Source organism: Salmo trutta, chromosome 5, assembly GCF_901001165.1.
Source record: "Salmo trutta chromosome 5, fSalTru1.1, whole genome shotgun sequence".
Lineage (NCBI taxonomy): Eukaryota > Metazoa > Chordata > Actinopteri > Salmoniformes > Salmonidae > Salmo > Salmo trutta.
Window position 1 is genome coordinate 44,721,110 of NC_042961.1, and position 20,309 is coordinate 44,741,418.

At 40.5% G+C, this 20,309-nt stretch overlaps 1 protein-coding gene and 2 long non-coding RNA genes across 3 annotated transcripts in view; 2 read left to right on the top strand and 1 right to left on the bottom strand.

Annotated features, from left to right (window-relative positions):
• Positions 1-6,376: 6,376 nt before the first annotated feature.
• LOC115194254 (uncharacterized) lies at positions 6,377-14,113 on the top strand. Its single transcript, XR_003878322.1, has 3 exons — positions 6,377-6,852; positions 12,828-13,525; positions 13,929-14,113. It is a non-coding gene; the product is annotated as an uncharacterized LOC115194254 (long non-coding RNA).
• Positions 14,114-14,613: 500 nt separating this feature from the next.
• LOC115194256 (uncharacterized) lies at positions 14,614-15,799 on the bottom strand. Its single transcript, XR_003878323.1, has 2 exons — positions 15,250-15,799; positions 14,614-14,928 (listed from the first exon to the last, which is right to left on the bottom strand). It is a non-coding gene; the product is annotated as an uncharacterized LOC115194256 (long non-coding RNA).
• LOC115194255 (inactive ubiquitin carboxyl-terminal hydrolase 53-like) overlaps positions 14,921-20,309 on the top strand; it is a 65,259-nt gene continuing 59,870 nt past the window's right edge. The window contains exon 1 of the mRNA XM_029753784.1: positions 14,921-15,295. The gene's annotated coding sequence lies outside the window, so the exon portion shown is untranslated. The remainder of the gene's footprint in view (positions 15,296-20,309) is intronic.

Genomic DNA, 20,309 nt, shown 5'->3' on the forward strand with positions numbered 1-20,309 from the left:
CCACATGCCAAAGACAAAAAGGTCCATCATGTAAATCGGATGGACAATAAAGCTTTATGAATTTCAATACTAGACAGACGCTGCAAACCCACTCCCTATTGCTCCATAACGACTTGGTCCCAGTGGCTGCATGCATTCCTAGCCTCTGTTTTGCACTCTTTGGAATGCACTGGAACACATGAACCCCGCCTTTAGCTGTCTTATTGATTTTCTCTCCATCAGTCTCCTTCGCGCTCGGTGTACACCCAGCATCCCAGCATGTCAGCATTGCCAAGACTGTTACGCTATATCCAGCCTGTTTATCAAGAACGGCCTGGACTCTCTTTGAACTTCGATTGTGCACAGTATCAAAACTCGGAATGGAAATATTATTGGCTGGTGGTGGGGTTGGGGCGGGGGGTCATTCAGTCTTTAATCTCCACCAGTTTCCCCCAGGGGTGTATTATTTGGCACGGGATAGCACAGTGGGAGGTGGGCTGAGTAAATCGAGGGGCTTTGGTTGGCAGACCAAGACGTCCAGGAACGTATTGGTCTGCTGCACCAGCAGCACCAGAAGGTCCAAGACGCAGCCTTCCCAATCACTGTACACACTGTGCTCTAGGAGTACTGTAGCTGAGAAGATATTCAGCAACTCTTGGCAAGGCAATGGAAGTTCAAAAATAACTATTTCATTGTCAGAACCGCCACATTTCTGGGTGTACTGTAAAATCTAACAAACACCCGACCGATAGACATCTAGGGACTATTACACATGTTCTCATTGGGGCATTGCAGATAAGACGAGAGCACTTTTGCCTTTCAATCACGTGATTGTAGAATGCAGGACAAGCATACACAACAATCACAATTCTTGTTGGTTTTTATAACTTCATAACTACTACATAAACATGAAAATTGTGTTTTTCTTGGTGTTGCAGTACTTCAAAAGTGTTTCATATCATGTTACCCTGCCATCTGAATGTATATAGCACTCTCAATGTCTTGCGATGCTACTAACATTTGGTGCTGTTGCTACTGCATCTAGACAGTTTGTGTCATGGAAAAGTGCATCAGTCCCCAGAGAACCCTTCTGCACACACAGCAACAAAAGCCAATATTGAGGCAGAGTCTGACACACAGACAGGCTCAAAAAGGGTGAGACTTATCTCCAAAAGGGTTTCCTCTAGCATTTCAATGTCTCATGGACAGAGCTAGCCTGAAACACAGCAATATCAGTGTGGATTCCAGGCTGCTAGTAGGATATTGTATAGGCTAAACTGCAAGGTATCACAAGCACAGCTAGAGGGAGGTGTTTTGAAAGCGAACGCTTTACATTTGCTCTCATAGGCACCTGTTTCTGTCTGAGAATTTGCTTCATCAGAGGACCAAGGGACATATTTGGAGGGTTTGACTGGAAATATTTTATACCCCTTTCCTAACTATACAGACAATGATCTCTAACATATAACGTTGCATTTGGCACATTGGATAAATAGTCAGTGATATTTGACCTGCACACATGTTCTTAAATAATTGATATCTAACCATTGGGATTGTGTGGTGACCATGTGTTTTCATACTCTATGGGTTGGTTTCCCAGACCCAGAGAAAGCATAAGTTGTACTTTAACAAAAAGAGAATCTTCATTAAGTGATTTTTGGTCCAGGAACAGGCCTAATCTGTCTGGGAAACAGGTCCTTTCTTCAGTATATAGTCTACATTATTATTGTTATTATTATTCTTAACAGTACTGTAGATATGTAGATAATATAGTGTACTGTAAATTTACTGTACTGTAGACTTTGGCCCGGTGCTAGTAAATGGACACAGCAGGTGGTCTACCTCGCAGCGGGTGCTAAGCCCAGAGTGACGCTCAAAAATACAAGTGAAGAAAATATCCTGAGGTCAACGGGTTGGTATAGAGTTACTAATGAGGTGGGGTGAAAGGGTGAGAGGGAATAGGCTTCACGGGTGGTGTGACTCAAAATGTCATAAAGGTGGACCTATATTTGACTGTCAATACGTTTTCGACCAATCATAGTAGTCGTTTTTTTGGGAGAGATGTCATGGGGTCAAACAGTGATCGACAGGATGACACGTATCAAAGCTTGAGTCCCCCATCATTAATGATTATCTTACTACAAACAAAATAAACACAAAGATAGATAGGGGAAATGAGGGAGGGAGGGGGAATAAGAGAGAAAAAAATCCAAAACTGGTAGGAGCGGAAGTAGGAAGATGAGGAAGCTTGGTCGGTAAGGAAAAACAAAACATATGGATTCAAAAAAATGGCTTTGGCAAGACCTTAACCCCAAGCACACATCAAAATCCACAAAGAAATGGTTAATTGACCCAAAAAAATCTTAGTCTCCATTTAAAATGTGTGGTTTGAATTGAAGAGGGCAGTCCATTAGCACAGACGAAGGAAATCAAGGATCCAGATGATTTCTGTATAGAGGAATGGTCTAAGATCCCTCCCAATGTGTTCTCCAAATATTTTTGAAAAAGGCTGAGATTTGGTTTTATTACTTGTTAACAAAATGTATTTCTCTGAGCAATTGTATTAGTATAACATAATATAACGTACACATTTTTTTGAGCATACATTATAGCTCAATATTTGAATTATTTATTTTATACAGTCATTTTTGCTCATCTTTATCAAGGGTGTCAATCATTTCAGACCCCCACTGTATATTAACCTCTCATTGGTTAATGGCCTGGAAATAGTGATGGACTTACTAGCGACTGACATGCTTTCTAGGTAAACAAACGTATGACTTGGAATTAAGACAACAGCTTTCCCCTTGGACAGTCGAATGCCCTTTCCTGGTTCAAGAGCAGAAATGTGAAGATAAAAAAAAATCCTGTGGAATTCCAGGAGCTTTTGTCCATACAAAGCAACATGAATGGGAAGGAGAAACCGCCCCCGATTTCTGAATACGTCTCAGTGGAAAGAAAAATAAATGTCTCTTATCCATGATGGCGGAGGCCATTTATTTCCTTAACAGACAGTACTGAGGAGACAGCATCACTTCCACGACTAGTGCCGGAGCCCGGGCTGCCACGGATACAGCAAACACAGCAGCAAAATATATCACAGTCACCCCTTGGCTGCGAGCCAAAGTTAACATGGTCAATTGCCCATTTTTTTTTGCTTACGTCATCCCCTTTACTCCCCTCCCTGCAGCAGTTAACAGCTAACGGCAGCGGTGCAAGTCTACTCAACGGTGAGAGAGCAGGCGAATAATGTGAATCTGTGCTTTTTCTAAAAAGGCAGATAAAGATGTTGGAGATGAATGATTCAAGTAATTGAATATGGCTACTGTATGGCTACACTGTTCGCAGTCGTCCCTGACGACTTAACACTTGTTATCAAGATACTTTACCTGCACCAGCGGTTTCTTTGTACTAATTTCTTTGATTTCATACTGCTGACATGCTACATGCAAATTCATGGTGATGCATGTTGAACTAATATACATTCCACTATGTTAAGCAATATCTATGCCTACCTTGTTCTTGCTTATTAAAGATGCACTACGGGATCTTAAGCCCAACAAATTTGTATATCACACGAAATGGATGACATAGTACACAAACAACGGGACTCGTTTCGGCTCGTGAGCCCGCCCTTTCAAAACTACTGGCTCAAATTAGACAAAAGTTTGAGTGCCTCTTCAAGATCCTCAACATACTTGGACTACTTGTCCTGTGCATGATATGATACATTCATACATTCAAATGATGTTAGTTGATGGATCAATGTGTTCCAGGGACAAAACCAGTCAAGAGAACACACAATCCCCCCCAAAAATGTATCTATTCTTCTTTTCTATGAGAAAGCTGACAAGTGGTTTTGTTTCAAAACCATCATCATTACAAGATTATAATTCCTGGATAAATATAGGCCTAGCAGTTTCACAGTCAATAGCCGCATTACCTCCCATGGCCTCCATTGTGGCAATGAACCATCTCTAATCTCTCTCTTATGTAACTAGGGGTATTCACATTGTATGTAGCTGCTAGTTAGTGGTAATTCAATAATAGCACTACCCATAGTGTTTTAGAGGAAACAACATGTTCTGATGCTTTGGTTTGGACATTGGTGGGTACATTGTGAATAAGAAGGGCATTTTGGAGAATATGTTCGGAGTCCTGTCGGTGGCAATCATGATTACAAACAGCCAATGGTCTCCGGATGGTTCCTTGGTGAATGGACAGAGCTGGTTAACCGGGTTGATACAGACACACCTGCACACACAGATGTACTGTAAACACATTAGTACAGTACATGTCTCATTTGCAGCATCTGCATTTTCTGTGAGTACCGGCAATCCCACAAAGGGGCACTTCTGTGTTTGCTAACTAGGCAGAGGTTGGAGAAGGAGTGCACCTCAATGTGATGGCTATTTTCCTAAAACCTGACAGTAACTCATGGACATGTATACTTTGTACCTATAATCACACGTACAGTAGATAGGAGAGTCAAGTAATATAATTTGAAAAGCAAAATGCATTCTCCAGTCAATAGGTTTAGTAGGCCACAACATCTGGTTTATATGCCACAACATCAACAGCCTGTTTTACTTATTTTCATGTAAGTTTTAACAGTTCTGAAAAGAGCAAGCCAGACAATGTGGCCTTGTTTTTTAACGCTAGCGGTTGTCCCCATTTCCAAACAACGTCTGCCCATACCCAATAATAGAAACAAGTACGGGATTGAAAAGCCAGACAGTGATTCTGAAAATATCCCAGCTGTCCATCAAATGGCTGCATTTGGGGTGAAACAGCATTTAGCCGCATGGTGACCAGCCCAACTAATCCAAAAATAAACATGAGCTGATTTCTCTCCACCAAGGGGGTTGGTCAATATGTTTGTTAGGCACATTGGGTCATGCTAACCAAAATGGCTGGCTGTGAGAGAAACATCAACAGTCCAAACTAAGTGAATGAAACATAGCATTTGGATCTGAGAGGTGTCAGATGTCATTTTCCTGATAACTCCAAATGATTGAAAGCAGCTAATTGCTTTTATCTACAGTGTTGGGAATTGTGGGAAAATGGCTTGGGTTGGTGGGGCGCCAGATGAGATGGGTTTGTCATTTGAGCCTCTGGGCAAGGCACTGTGTTCAGCAAATCACTAGCTGTTCACTGGGGGATTTTCTCAAGGTGAGAAGTCAGGGCAAGCAGAGGCAGAAATTCTCAGTGGGCCATTTACTATGTACTGTACAGTCAGTGTCTCCTTGCAGAGCTGGCAAAGTCTAAGTAATTAATTTTCTATTAAAATGCTCTTCACAACCCAGCCAAAGCAGGGTAGTGTTGACTATCAGTGGCTTGGTTTGCTGTTAGATTTGCATTCAATAACTGTTTGGTCTCTAATTTGGAAAGCTATACATTGCATGGGTGGGTTGTGTGTGTGGGTAGAAAAACTCACTCAGTCGGAGCTTAACAAACTTGAACAGTATGTAAAGGCAAATAAAATTGGCTGCTTTCATGGCAGTTTAATGTCTATCCTCATTGTTACGAAATATGTCCTAGATCTAATGCTCCTGAAATTCTATCAACACATCTACTGTGCTACACATAGAGACCACGCTTGACCATTCCGGGATGGCTACAAGGCCCTCGCTTCAGCAAATCAGGCCACGCCTCCATCTGCTCCTCCCCGCCTATAGGCAGAAACTTATGCATGTAGCAACAATGGTTAGGACTGTTCAATGTTGGTCTGACCAATCGGAATCTATGCTTCAAGACTATTTTGATCAGGTGGACTGGGAAATGTTCCGGGTCACCTCTGAGAATAGTATCGATGTATACACATACTCGGTGACTGGGTTTATCAGGAAGTGCATAGAAGATGTTGTTCCTACCGTGACGATTAGAACTTATGCTAACCAAAAACTGTGGATAGATGGCAGCATTTGCGCAAAAACTGAATTTAACCACAGCAAGGTGACTGGGAATATGGACATGTACAAACAGACCAGCTATGACCTCCGTAAGGCAATCAATGAGGCAAAACATCAGTACAGGGACAAAGTGGAGTCGCAATTCAATGGCTCAGACATGAGGACGCATGGGACTCCACATAATCATGGATTGTAAAGGGAAAGCCAGCCATGTCGCGAACACTGATGCCTCGCTCCCGGACAAGCTAAAACACCTGTTCTCCTTCAAGAAAAACAACACGTGGACCCCAGCCGCTCACGACGACTGTGTGCTCCCGATCTCTGTGGCCCACGTGAGTAAAACATTCAAGCATGTTAACTCTCGCAAGGCTGCCCGGACCAGACGGCATTCCAAGTCACATCCTCAGAGCATGTGCAGACCAGCTGGCTTGAGTGTTTACTGACATATTCAATCTCTACCTATCCCTTACCTGACACCCTAGACCCACTACAATTTGCATACTGCCCCAACAGACGACACAATCGCCATGGCTCTGCACACTGCCCTATCCCACCTGGATAAGAGTAACGGTGCTGTTCATGGGAGGGCAAACGAGCTCTGCACAAGTAGACCCCTATCTGTGCACATGCCTGACTGTCTGCAATGCCAATGACCCAGAGCTGGAAAGGAATCGGTATTGACCCAGAGCTGGAAAGGAAAGGAATAAATCGGACAATGACCCGTCCATGCACGAGCTGCAACTATACAGTAATATTTGGACAGACTCAGTGTTACAGAGCGATGCTGACGCGTCACAAATCTGTGGATTCAACCGCTGATATGCAAGCTGTCCACAACGTCAAAAACCAACTTTTGGAAGTTGCTTCTAAACTTTGAAAGAAAATAGCCGAAGTCTGAGCCATCTTTATGTATAGGTATTCAGTGACATCACTTCAAATCAAGGACTAGCCTACACCCAAGGTGAGAATGTCCAACGTTGCGAAGAGAGCATCAAAAGGAAATAGGCTCAGTATGTATGCAATGCACCCCACTGATACCAAAAACACCTTTTTGTTCATCTTTTCCTGTAAGCACAGAAACATTCCTAGCCTATTGAGGGACTGGTATCAAGTTATTGTCAAATCAAACATGTTTCTAGTGTGAATGCACGTCCGTGTTTGTTGTTGAAATGCACAAACTGTATTTCTAACTCTGTTTTCCTATGGGCTTCTTCAGGTGTATTGTATAAAATGAAAGCATTGATACTGATCATCCCTTTGAAGAATTCCCCCCACCCAGTGAGGGAGTAACGTCCACTCCCACGCTGTAAAAAGCCAGTGTCATTTGCATGGTTTTGAATTGGTGATTGTAGATAAGGGCTCAGTGGCGTGGGCTCTTAGCTCACATCGCTTAAAATGATTAACACACTGCTAAACTTGTTCCCTGGTCTGAGAGGAAGCACTGTGTGTCCCCCAGGGAAACGTTGGCTGAGGGAAAAGACATTGTCTCATCTATGGCTCACAGGTATTTCCTGGGGAAAGCCTGTTCCACTCAGATACGCTGTGACCCCCTTTAATCGCACAGTCAAATCAAATCAATCGATCGCCACGTCCAATTTCCTTGACCACTCTTTGCCATTGGACATCTTGGTTTGAAAGACAATGTCTATCAAGCATGAGCTTGTGAGACCTTTGGCCCGTCTGAAAATAATTAGTCCATATTGGATTGTACAACCAATTGTATCTAGAGTGGGATCTTCACTGCATTAAAGTGGATCGATAGAACCTGAGCCCAAAGCAGCAGAAATTACATTTCATCTCTTTAAACTGTCCCAAATTCAGGTAGCTGATAACACTTCTTCAGGACCTTCAAGATTATCAACAAAAATTAATTGCACCCTAAAAAAACTGTTAAGCAGTATATGGAAGCCATTCAAAGAGCTTCCGAATCTGGGAATTAAGAAGAAACAGATGGTGGAAAGCTGTGGTTAGATTAACTTTGCAAGTCTGTGGCCGTTTATAAAAAGAGTGCCTAAATGTATTTTTCCTGTGTCACAAGATAAAAAAGCCACATCCAAATTGTGTTTCTGAGTGACAATCATGCAGTATTCGTGTTTGGTCAACAATTCAAAGAATGAACTGTAAAAGTTGTATTTGATTTTAATTACAAGAGCTTTAAATGACCTCACGGTTTGTCTCTGGGATGGATGTGACCTTGTTTAACCCCTCTTTCTCCAAGCGCTATGGGTTAATGAGTTACATTTTCTATTTCCATGAAGGAAATGAGAATGGCATCAACACAGAGGAACTTCTAACAGACGTGCACACATGCCCTCTCACACACAAAATAGAGAGAGAGACACACAGACAGACAGATCACATCTGCATAGTGTGAACAAGCACTGTTAAAAGCTACTGGTAAAATACGGAAGTGTGGCAAAGTAGCCTATACTAAAGAAAATAATACAATAATAGAATGCATAATATTTGCGCTCAACAAATTTAAAAAAAAATTGTATTCCATTGCTTTCTTTATATAACAGGATTGGGCAGATGGTGTTTGGGTAACAGGAGTCCTATATCACATTGTTGTGCAACTGATTTCAGTTCTTCATAAAAATCAAGCTGTTGATTGTTGTAGGCCTAGTAGTCGCCACATTGCTGGCGTCCGTAGGCTGTGTGTAGCTTATAAGTAGTAGGCTATCAACCTGTATAAATAATATAAAAATGCATATAACTCTTTTCCACACCTGAAACCAGTATGGTAACCGACTTGCAACCACATAATTAAAGGCATATCCCAGTGGGAATACAATGTGATGAAGACATATTTTTCTGGTTAGAATCTGGTCGAGACACCTTATAACCAGATCACAACCAGATTAAGACGTATTTTTCATGACACCAATTAATAGACACCAACCTACATAAAACATGTGCATAGTGTTTGTGGGCCATGCACCCAGTGGATATAAGACACTAGAACCATTATAATGATTAAAATGTGAGTGTTTTTTTTCCAGCAGGCTTTGCATGACTCAGTTTAGCACAGTTGGCAAACAACAGCTGGCAGAGCGCACCAAAGTGGGTAAGGGTCTCAAGGCATACGGTACCCAATGAACACGGTGTGCTCAGGCCTATTCCGTTTGAGACTCGGCACTACATTTTAGTCATTTAGCAGACACTTTTATCCAGAGTGACTTAAGGTTCATCTTACGATAGCTAGGTGGGACAACACCATATCACAGTCACATTTTTCCTCAATAAAGTAGCTATCAACAAAGTCAGAGCTAGTAAGGGGGAAAAAAGTGTGAGTTAATTCACGAAAGGAAAAACATATATATACAGTTGAAGTCGGAAGTTTACATACACTTAGGTTGGAGTCATTAAAACTAGTTTTTCAACAACTCCACAAATTTCTTGTTAATTTGGCAAGTCGGTTAGGACATCTACTTTGTGCATAACACAAGTAATTTTTCCAACAATTGTTTACAGACAGATTATTTCACTTATAATTCACTGTATCACAATTCCAGTCGGTCAGAAGTTTACATACACTAAGTTGAAAATTCCAGAAAATGATGTCATGCCTTTAGAAGCTTCTGATAGGCTAATTGACAACGTTTGAGTCAATTGGAAGTGTACCTATGGATGTACAGTGGGGGAAAAAAGTATTTGATCCCCTGCTGATTTTGTACATTTGCCCACTGACAAAGAAAGGATCAGTCTATAATTTTAATGGTAGGTTTATTTGAACAGTGAGAGACAGAATAACAACAACAAAATCCTGAAAAATGCATGCCGGAAAAGTTATAAATTGATTTCATTTTAAATGAGGGAAATAAGTATTTGACCCCCTCTCAATCAGAAAGATTTCTGGCTCCCAGGTGTCTTTTATACAGGTAACGAGCTGAGATTAGGAGCACACTCTTAAAGGGAGTGCTCCTAACCGCAGCTTGATACCTGTAAAAAAGACACCTGTCCACAGAAGCAAGCAATCAATCAATCAGATTCCAAACTCTCCACCATAGCCAAGACCAAAGAGTTCTCCAAGGATGTCAGGGACAAGATTGTAGACCTACATAAGGCTGGAATGGGCTACAAGACCATCGCCAAGCAGCTTGGTGAGAAGGTGACAACATTTGGTGCGATTATTCGCAAATGGAAGAAACACATAAGAACTGTCAATATCCCTCGGCCTGGGGCTCCATGCAAGATCTCACCTTGTGGAGTTGCAATGATCATGAGAACGGTGAGGAATCAGCCCAGAACTACACGGGAGGATCTTGTCAATGATCTCAAGGCAGCTGGGACCATAGTCACCAAGAAAACAATTGGTAATACACTACGCCGTGAAGGACTGAAATCCTGCAGCGCCCGCAAGGTCCCCCTGCTCAAGAACACATTTACATGCCCGGCTGAAGTTTGCCAATGAACATCTGAATGATTCAGAGGACAACTGGTGAAAGTGTTGTGGTCAGATGAGACCAAAATGGAGCTCTTTGACATCAACTCAACTCGCCGTGTTTGGAGGAGGAGGAATGCTGCCTATGTCTCCAAGAACACAATCTCCACCGTCAAACATGGAGGTGGAAACATGCTTTGGGGGTGTTTTTCTGCTAAGGGGACAGAACAACTTCACCGCATCAAAGGGACGGTGGACGGGGCCATGTACTGTCAAATCTTGGGTGAGAACCTCCTTCCCTCAGCCAGGGCATTGAAAATGGGTTGTGGATGGGTATTCCAGCATGACAATGACCCAAAACACACGGCCAAGGCAACAAAGGAGTGACTCAAGAAGAAGCACATTAAGGTCCTGGAGTGGCCTAGCCAGTCTCCAGACCTTAATCCCATAGAAAATCTGTGGAGGGAGCTGAAGGTTCAAGTTGCCAAACGTCAGCCTTGAAACCTTAATGACTTGGAGAAGATCTGCAAAGAGGAGTGGGACAAAATCCCTCCTGAGATGTGTGCAAACCTGGTGGCCAACTACAGAAACGTCTGACCTCTGTGATTGCCAACAAGGGTTTTGCCACCAAGTACTAAGTCATGTTTTGCAGAGGGGTCAAATACTTATTTCCCTCATTAAAATGCAAATCATTTTATAACATTTTTGACATGCATTTTTCAGGATTTTTTTGTTGTTATACTGTCTCTCACTGTTCAAATAAACCTACTATTAAAATTATAGACTGATAATTTCTTTGTAAGTGGGCAAACGTACAAAATCAGCAGGGGATCAAATACTTTTTTTCCCCCACTGTATTTCAAGGACTACCTTCAAACTCAGTGCCTCTTTGCTTGACATCATGGGAAAATGAAAATAAATCAGCCGAAGCCTAAGAAAAAAAATTGTAGACCCCCACAAGTCTGGTTCATCTATGGGAGCAATTTCCAAACGCCTGATGGTACCACATTCATCTGTACAAACAATAGTACGCAAGTATAAACACCATGGGACCACACAGCTGTCATACCGCTCAGGAAGGAGACGCGTTCTGTCTCCTAGAGATGAATGTACTTTTGTGCGAAAAGTGCAAATCAATCCCAGAACAGCAGAAAATACCTTGTGAAGAAGCTGGAGGAAACAGGTACAAAAGTATCTATATCCACAGTAAAACGAGTCCTATATATCGACATAACCTGAAAAGCTGCTCAGAAAGGAAGAAGCCACTGCTCCAAAACCGCCATAAAAAAGCCAGACTACAGTTTGCAACTGCACATGGGGACAAAGATTGTACTTTTTGGAGAAATGTCCTCTGGTCTGATGAACCAAAAATAGAACTGTTTGGCCATAATGACCATTGTTATGTTTGGAGGAAAAAGGGGGAGGCTTGCAAGCCGAAGAACACCATCCCAACCGTGAAGCATGGGGGTGGCAGCATCATGTTGTGGGGGTGCTTTGCTGCAGGAGGGACTGGTGCACTTCACAAAATAGATGGCATCATGAAGGAGGAAAATGATGTGGATATATTGAAGCAACATCTCAAGATATCAGTCAGGAAGTTAAAGCTTGGTCGCAAATGGGTCTTCCAAATGGACAATGACCCAAAGCATACTTCCAAAGTTGTGGCAAAATGGCTTAAGGACAACAAAGTCAAGGTATTGGAGTGGCCAATCACAAAGCCCTGACCTCAATCCTATAGAAAATTTGTGGGCAGAACTGAAAAAGCATGTGCGAGCAAGGAGGCCTACAAACCTGACTCAGTTACACCAGCTCTGTCAGGAGGAATGGGCCAAAATTCCCCCAACTTATTGTGGGAAGCTTGTGGAATGCTACCCAAAACGTTTGACCAAAGTTAAACAATTTAAAGGCAATGCTAACAAATACTAATTGAGTGTACTTCTGACCCACTGGAAATGTGATGAAAGAAATAAAAGCTGAAATAAATCACTCTCTCCTATTATTCTGACATTTCACATTGTTAAAATAAAGTGGTTATCCTAACTGACCTAAGACAGGGAATTTGTACCCTGATTAAATGTCAGGAATGGTGAAAAACTGAGTTTAAATGTATTTGGCTAAGGTGTATGTAAACTTCCGACTTCAACCGTATTTATATTTACCTGTTGTAGTCATTGGTTGTAGCAATTAGCTTTTTGATATAGGTTTAGTTAATGACAGTAAATGTGCGTGCGTGTGTGTGTGGGAGAGGTAGGAAGAAAGAGAGATGATCACAATAACTTTAGAAAACATTGTTATGTCAACATTGTGTGTGTGTGAGAGAGAGATGGTTGATAAATACACATATAGGAAACACTGATTTTGTGTGTGTGTGTGTATACCCCAATATGGATGTGAAGATTTTCTTGATTCATCAGGGACTCTTGTATATTTGTGTGTTTTGTATTTGACAACACGATACATTTTAAGATACTATCCTTGCTCCCCCTCAACACTCATTCTAACTTTACACCTCTCAACTGCCTTTTTCCATTCATGATTCGCTTTTGTTGCAGGAATCTTCTATCGTGGATGGAAGGATGGAACAAAGAGTCATGTAAATAGACAGCAAAACATAGGCTGTCTTTCTATCCCTCTCTGTCTGTCTGCCAGATTGCTGAGGGGCAACATAGTCAATGTACTTGCTAGACTAAGTGAAGACTTTAGGTAATGGCTAATCATGATCAATCTCCGTCTTTACAGTTCCTAAAACATGTCAATGACCTGATGCATGGCCTCTACAGCAGTCCTTGGCCACCCACTCAGTTATTAGTGACCTATTCTATTCCTATTCTAATATACGTTTGTAAAGCAAATAAAATCCTATTTTAATTTTTTTTTTCACCCTTCTGTCCTGATTCAACAGACACCTCCCTTGGTGAGTCATGTACATTTTCTCCCATTTCTCTCTTACTCATTCTCCCTGTCGCTCACTAAAACTCAACACATGTGCACAGTTACAGAAAACAGGAAGAGATTTGACAATTACACCCCTTTCTAACAATGTTTGTTGCAGCAATGATATGAAAGACAACTTGTGAAAAATAGAATATTTTATTGTATCTATATTTTCTCTTTAAACATAAAAATGATCATTATCCAACTAGGCACATTTTTATATCCTCTTTCTTAAAATGTTTCAGATTGATGATCAATTAATTAATGTCTCACTTCAATATAAAGGCACAGAGGACCAAACATTCCATTGCAGTTGGTAAGTTAATGTGGGGGGTTGCGACCTTTGACATGGACAGTGAGATTTTTTTTGTAGAATCTGTTACAAATATTTGACTGTGCGTTACTGTTCTGTCATGTCCTTCATGCCCACATTATGCCAATTGTTTATTTATTTTATTGCTTACTGTAAGTGTCATTGATTGGTTGATGTGTTGCGGGCCTCTGACCGCCATGGTGGAGAAGAATACAAAATATGTATATGAGCAAGTTGCTCTTTTTTTGAAGACATCTCTAAGCTATAACTGCCACAAACTTCTTTAACTAGTACCATGGAAATATTTTTAGCCAGCTAAGTCCAAAGTTGTCAGGAATATCATTTTCTAGTTATTTTACAATCTGAAATTGATGAAGTTGTAATGCGCTGATTCGCTTCACTGCAGATCTGACCCATGACACCACTCTTCAAGAGGGCCACTATGCTCCAGATCGCCTTCTGTGCTCAGAGGTCCTTGATGAGGATCTACTCAATCACACCATTCTAATCAGTACAACAAAACAATTGGCTTTATATAGCCTCGTTATTGTTATTTTATTGTGTTATTACTTCACTTTATTTAGTAAATATTTTCTTAACTCTATTTTCTTAAAACTGCATTGTTGGTTAAGGGCTTGTAAGTAAGCATTTCACGGTAAGGTCTACACATATTGTATTCAGCGCATGTGACAGATACATTTTGATTATATATACACACACATACTGTCCCAGTCTCTCTACGCATGTAATGTTGGTGGGTGAATTTTGAAACAATTACTGTATGCAGATGTGCAAAAAATGGTGATGTAGATTTGTTTTTGCCATTGCTTTATCTATATCTAAATGTAAGAATATGTTGCAGATTTACACTTGAATTGATGCCTATGGTAACAAATAGAAATGTAATTATCAATGTTTTCAATATCAAACTTTGTCCTCTGCAATACTTTTTACAGTACGTAATAAACTGTAGTCAGGTGGTGGTCATTACCAGGTCATGATGAGGTCTTAACTATGAATTTAACTATGGTCAGGGCATAATATAGCACATAATATAGTGGTAAAAATTATGACCAGCTGGTAGTCAGAAAAAAAGTCACATAACATTTTTTATTTATTTTCAACCAGTTTGCGACCAGAACAAGACGTATTAAAAAGACGTTAAACTAACATATTCTGAACCAGTTTTGCCTACTGGGTATTACCTGCTTGATTGACGGTGAAAAGTACCGTGAAACTCCTCCCTTCGCTCGCAGGCAGTTGGAATTGCTTCCTATGCAAACGTGTCTCAGTAGAGTACAGCCGGTTGCAGTAAATACAGTGCTCCAGTGGCAGGGTTTGACCTCGCAGCTCTGAAAACATCACTAATCCAATATTTCAGGTGCGGAAGCCGACCATTGCTCAAACTGCAACAGAAACACACACGACTCTTAAAACCGGCATACTGCAAGTGAATGGGAGGGCTAGTGACAAAAACTGGAATTCTGATTGAAGAAAGAGTCCGTAACCGTAAAGACGATTACAGCTAAATTGTTACACATGCTATTCTTTTAGTTATTTGGTTTAATTTATAACGCGACATCTAAGAATTGTAACCACGCGCAACGACTGTTGGAATTGGGACACTAGGCTACGTCAAATTCCACTCTGGTTTCACTGAAACTCCAGCCGTTCCCAGTTCAAGAATTAACAAAAAATACATTTGGAAGATCCTGCCGATTTCCTACCTTGGATATACCTACTGCAGAAGATATTGGTCATTCTTTAAAAAAGGTGAGTGTTGGGGTGTTCTTTTGGTTTAGGTTGGGTTGTTCTTCAAACTTTTCCCTGGCCATTTTCCTGCATCAATTGTGTTTTCAAAACAACTGGGAACCCGGAAAAAACGATGTCAAATCATGACGTCAACGGCCTTGAGGTCGGATTTCAGAGTTCCTAGTTGTTTTGACTGGCACAACGCGCATGATGCGGAAATGTACCTGCATTACAGGTAAACTCATCTGAAACGTATGATATCGCTGATTAACTTCCGACGTTATCAAAACAAAAACGTCAACAATGTATTAGTTCGGTATCAGTAGTGCTTCTATAACTGCGTAAAATAAAAGCCTACATTTTATTTCTATAAGAACCTATCCTAAATATTGTGAAAGTGCCCGGCTTGACAACAATATTTCATTATTGCGCTTGGGACATTGTAGCAACATAACATATGAACAAAGACTAGTCTAGTTTGTCACCAAGCCGGTTGACACTGACAACAATTCCGCAAAATGTCCTTAGGTTATTGAAATTGAGCCTCCAAAACTCAAGTCCCTCATAGGCTATGCGATATTTTGTGAGCCTGGTCAATCGTGTTACGTTTTAAAATCCGCTACAAATAGGCCAAAATACTGTTGTAATTGAAACAAAATGAAACTAATAAATGTGACAGGTTATTAAAAATAATCATGCAGATCTACGCTCAAGCATTACCATTAATTTGCACAAGTGCATCAGACTGTCAGTTCAAGTAGGCCCGCAGTGTTTCCCAACTCCAGTCTGAGTACCCACCAACAGCACACATTTTTGTTGTTGTAGCCTAGATAAACTCACCTGATTCAATTGAGGGCTTGATAATTAGTTGAATCAGGTGTGCTGGTGATAGGTACCCGAGGACTGGAGTTGGGGTAACACTGCAAGCCTACTTGAACTGACATAGCCTGATGCAGCTTTTGCAAATGAATGGAAATGCTTGAGTGTAGATCTGCATGATTATTTTTAATGCAGAATCCAGCAACATTGACTAAGTAACCTGTCAAATTCAATAGTTTCCTTTTGTTGAAACTATTGCATTTGTTGGGGGCACTCAAGGACTGGATTTACGAAACACTGTTAGGTATCAACCATTTAATTGTAGATTTGTGCCATTATCTGATAGAGAAATGTGCTTGTAATAATCCGGAATTAATTGGAGAAGACTTTCCTACTTCCAAACTGATTTGACTGTACCAAATTAAAGTAAGTGTCCAGTGAAAATCTCACTTTTCAAAGTTCATATTATGATAACTCATACCTAAATAATGTTGTTGACTCGTCCTATACTCGTATGTGGCCAAAGCATAAATTGGAGAAAAAAACACTTGCATCTCAAACAGACTTTCAAAAATGGTTGCTATTTCCTCATAGAGTATGATGTCATACTCCTGAGAAGGATAAGCGGTCTACTTACATTCATATTTTTAATGACCGGTATACGCCCATACCATTCTGTAGTTGGGTAAACGCTCACACTATTCCAATCCAGAAACAACATAGGCCTTCTTAATGACAATTGTTTTGGAAGGATAACTATTTCACTCATAGAATTCATTAATTATAGTTCATATAGAAATCTGGAAACACAAGACAGTTACTTTAGCATACCTTTTTATATTTGTCATGATGACCAGCACTAGTTTCTCAACACTGACAATAACAAAGTTGTTTTAACATGATTATAACATGATTCACTTTTACAGAACATTCAGCAAACATCTGAGTGATAAGCAGACAGTCAATTAGTCATTTTACCACATAACACCGTGCTTTTGAAATACTGTATCTTTTGTATGACCAGTGAGTACAATTTGTACTCAACTCCCGAGTCCCCAGTGAGTTTCAGTGATATGCATTGTTCTACGACACCTTCTTTTCCCCCGAAAGCCTTGCTAGCAAATGAACACCTCATCCTGTCATCAAACATCAGACACCTCAAGAATATTCCCTTGATTGTGTGATTTTTGTCATTATTAGATAGCTGTCTCTTTATATTCCTCACAGGTATTACAAACCTAATGAAAATCATCTTATCAGAAACTAATGGTTTAGAATTGAGTATATTAAATTGTACTTAATATACATTGTGGGTTTGTCTGATTGTTTGAATTATTTAGATGTGAGAAAGGGTGGTGTTCACATTAAGAATACAACTCAATTGGAAGGTGTTACGATTAGCCTACTTATCTATTGTGGGACAAAAAAAAGCCTAGAGGGTGGCAGGGTTGGATTTTCACATTTTACAATGCTCCAATTTCAGTTTAATTGATAGGAAAGATACTTTGTTTCAGAACAAGGTAGCAAATGTCTTTCCATCACAATGAATATATTGGAAAGAAGACTTCATTCAGAAATTATGGATTACTCATTCTCTATTTTACATCACACATACACACTCCTCAATATAACACATCAACATTTGTATTATCCTGCTGTGACATAATTACCTTTATTGTACACCGCTAGATAATGCTATGCAGTTTTTAGCCCACAATGTATTTTCATCATACCAAACTTTACTGTGGGATATTTTCATTGGAACCAGTAAGGTAGATTAGAAGAATAATGGCATGCTGAAAAAACAGCTAATGTTTGTAGCAGCATGGCCCATGTTACATAATGCATTTCCCAGAGTTGTTTCAGAGGACTATGTCAGGTCACTGTTGTTGTCTATGGAAGTTTGTGGGTGTGATATTTTTGATGTGCTTCACTGGGATAGTCAAAGCAAGTACCAATCGGACAAGAGAAAGTGCTAACCCTCAATGGAGTGCAGTTCACCAGCTAGTTCCCATAGATAATCAGCACTATTGGAGGTTTGATTGAAGGGTACCTGGCATGGATGATAACTTCTGTCCCATTTGTTGGCATATGTCAGCAGCTGCATCATCCATTCATTAAAGCCTCACTCTGTAGGATGTAGGACTACCAACTAAACTGAAAATCCATTCACTTTTTCACTGTAGTGCTAAAAATTGCCATTCCATGAGAGAAACATTACTTTTTAAAACATGTTTTGAAGCTATACATATTTTGCTTATAAATGACTGAAATCTTAGACTGTGGCATTAAACAAGGGCTGTGCCAGAGTGCACTTAAACCACCTGACCTCCGTGTGCAGCATTTCATTTAGCTGCTGGAACAGAATAAACTCATTCATCTGTTTTAAAAAGGGAAAGAAAGTTTTTGGCCAGCGCTGGCGCTGACATTTATTGGCAAGTCATGGGAAGCAGTGAGACATTTAGGAAGTAGTCTGAACAGTCCAAGGGAGGATGTTATATTTCAATCAGAGCCTTGAAAAAAATGCAGGGTCCGGTTTTGGGAACATGTACTTTTGTTCTCTCCCTTTTCCATTGTCGCTGTGACAGAAGGGGGTCGTTCATTGAGTGACTCAGCGAGGTGTAGGTGACCTGTTCAGTTTCACAGGGTTCAAAGTGGCGACCGTGTGCTAGAACGCAGCGAGCTTTTGGCAGGAAGGCCGCTCGAGAAACGTCCGCTTGCATTGTTTCCCCCGTCTCCAGTCCTCAGTGAATTCACACATTTTTTGTTTCGTTCTGTTATTTCATGATTTTCAACAGAAAATTGTTTTATTTCCCCATAGCTGAGCAAGGTTTCCTAGTAGTCAGCTTTCATTATTACATGGTCTAAAATATTTGAGGATTTTATTTGTTTCATCAGCAACATCTAGGGATTGTGATATACACAAGCGTTTTCAACTGAAACCAATGGAAGCCAATATTTGTGTATGAAGCAAAATGAGGCAGATGCTGACTGAGTGTGAGGGACAATGTCAATAAATGTCGGTTTTCTCTTCACTTTCTCACCTCGCTGCTTTTTAGCACCACAGTTACGTCTGGTGGCAGCTTTAAATTAATTATTTAGTGAAGTATTGAGTGCACGTTGGAAATGGTCAGCACAGAGGTCAGCTTGACTGATCGGTGTCAAGTTGCTGAGACAAGTCTCTTACTTAGGTCTACATTTAGCATGAAAGCACTATGTCACTCCATTTGGGAATATCAATCCATCTTTCCATTGATGAAGACAACACAAACAAACCGTTATGACAATGTGCAACTGTCAGCCACACATGGGAGAAATCTCTCTTGTCAACCTTAGAAAAACCAAAGCAATTGTCTGTAGGCTTGGGTTGTTTACCGCATACTGGGGTATTTGGAGAACACCGCACAAGGATTTTTTTCAATACCGTCAAAACGATTTTATTTGAATATTTTTATTTTTTATACTTTTAATATTTGTAGCTATTTAAAAAATATATATCTTTGTATTTTACCACCTTTTTCTCCCCAATTTCAATCTTGTCTCATCGCTTCAACGGGTTCAGGAGGCGACGGTTGAGTCACGCGTCCTCCTAGACATGACCCGCCAAAACGCTCTTCTTTACACCCGTCTGCTTAATCTGGAAGCCAGCCACACCAATCAATCAATCAATCAATCAATCATTAAAATGTATTTATAAAGCCCTTCTTACATCAGATGATGTCAGAAAGTGCTGTACAGAAATCCAGCCTAAAACCCCAAACAGCAAGCAATACAGGTGTAGAAGCATGGTGGCTACGCTTTTTCAAGAGAGGCTTTATTACTGCCCATTTTGTGAGTTTGGTACACATCTGGTGGATGCGGAGCTGTTTATTATGTTCAATATAGGAAGGCCAAGCACAGGAAGCAGCTCTTTCAGTAGTTTAGTTGGAATAGGGTCCAGTATGCAGCTTGAAGGTTTAGAGGCCATGACTATTTTCATTAATGTGTCAAGAGATATAGTATTAAAAACCGTAAGTGTCTTCCTAGGTCCTGGCAGTGTTGTGCAGACTCAGGACAACTGAGCTTTGGAGAAATACACAGATTTAAAGAGGAGTCTGTAATTTGCTTTCTAATGATCATGATCTTTTCATCAAAGAAGTTCATAAATTTATCACTGCTGAAGCGAAAGCCATCCTCTCTTGGGGAATGCTGCTTTTTTTTGTTAGCTTTGCGACAG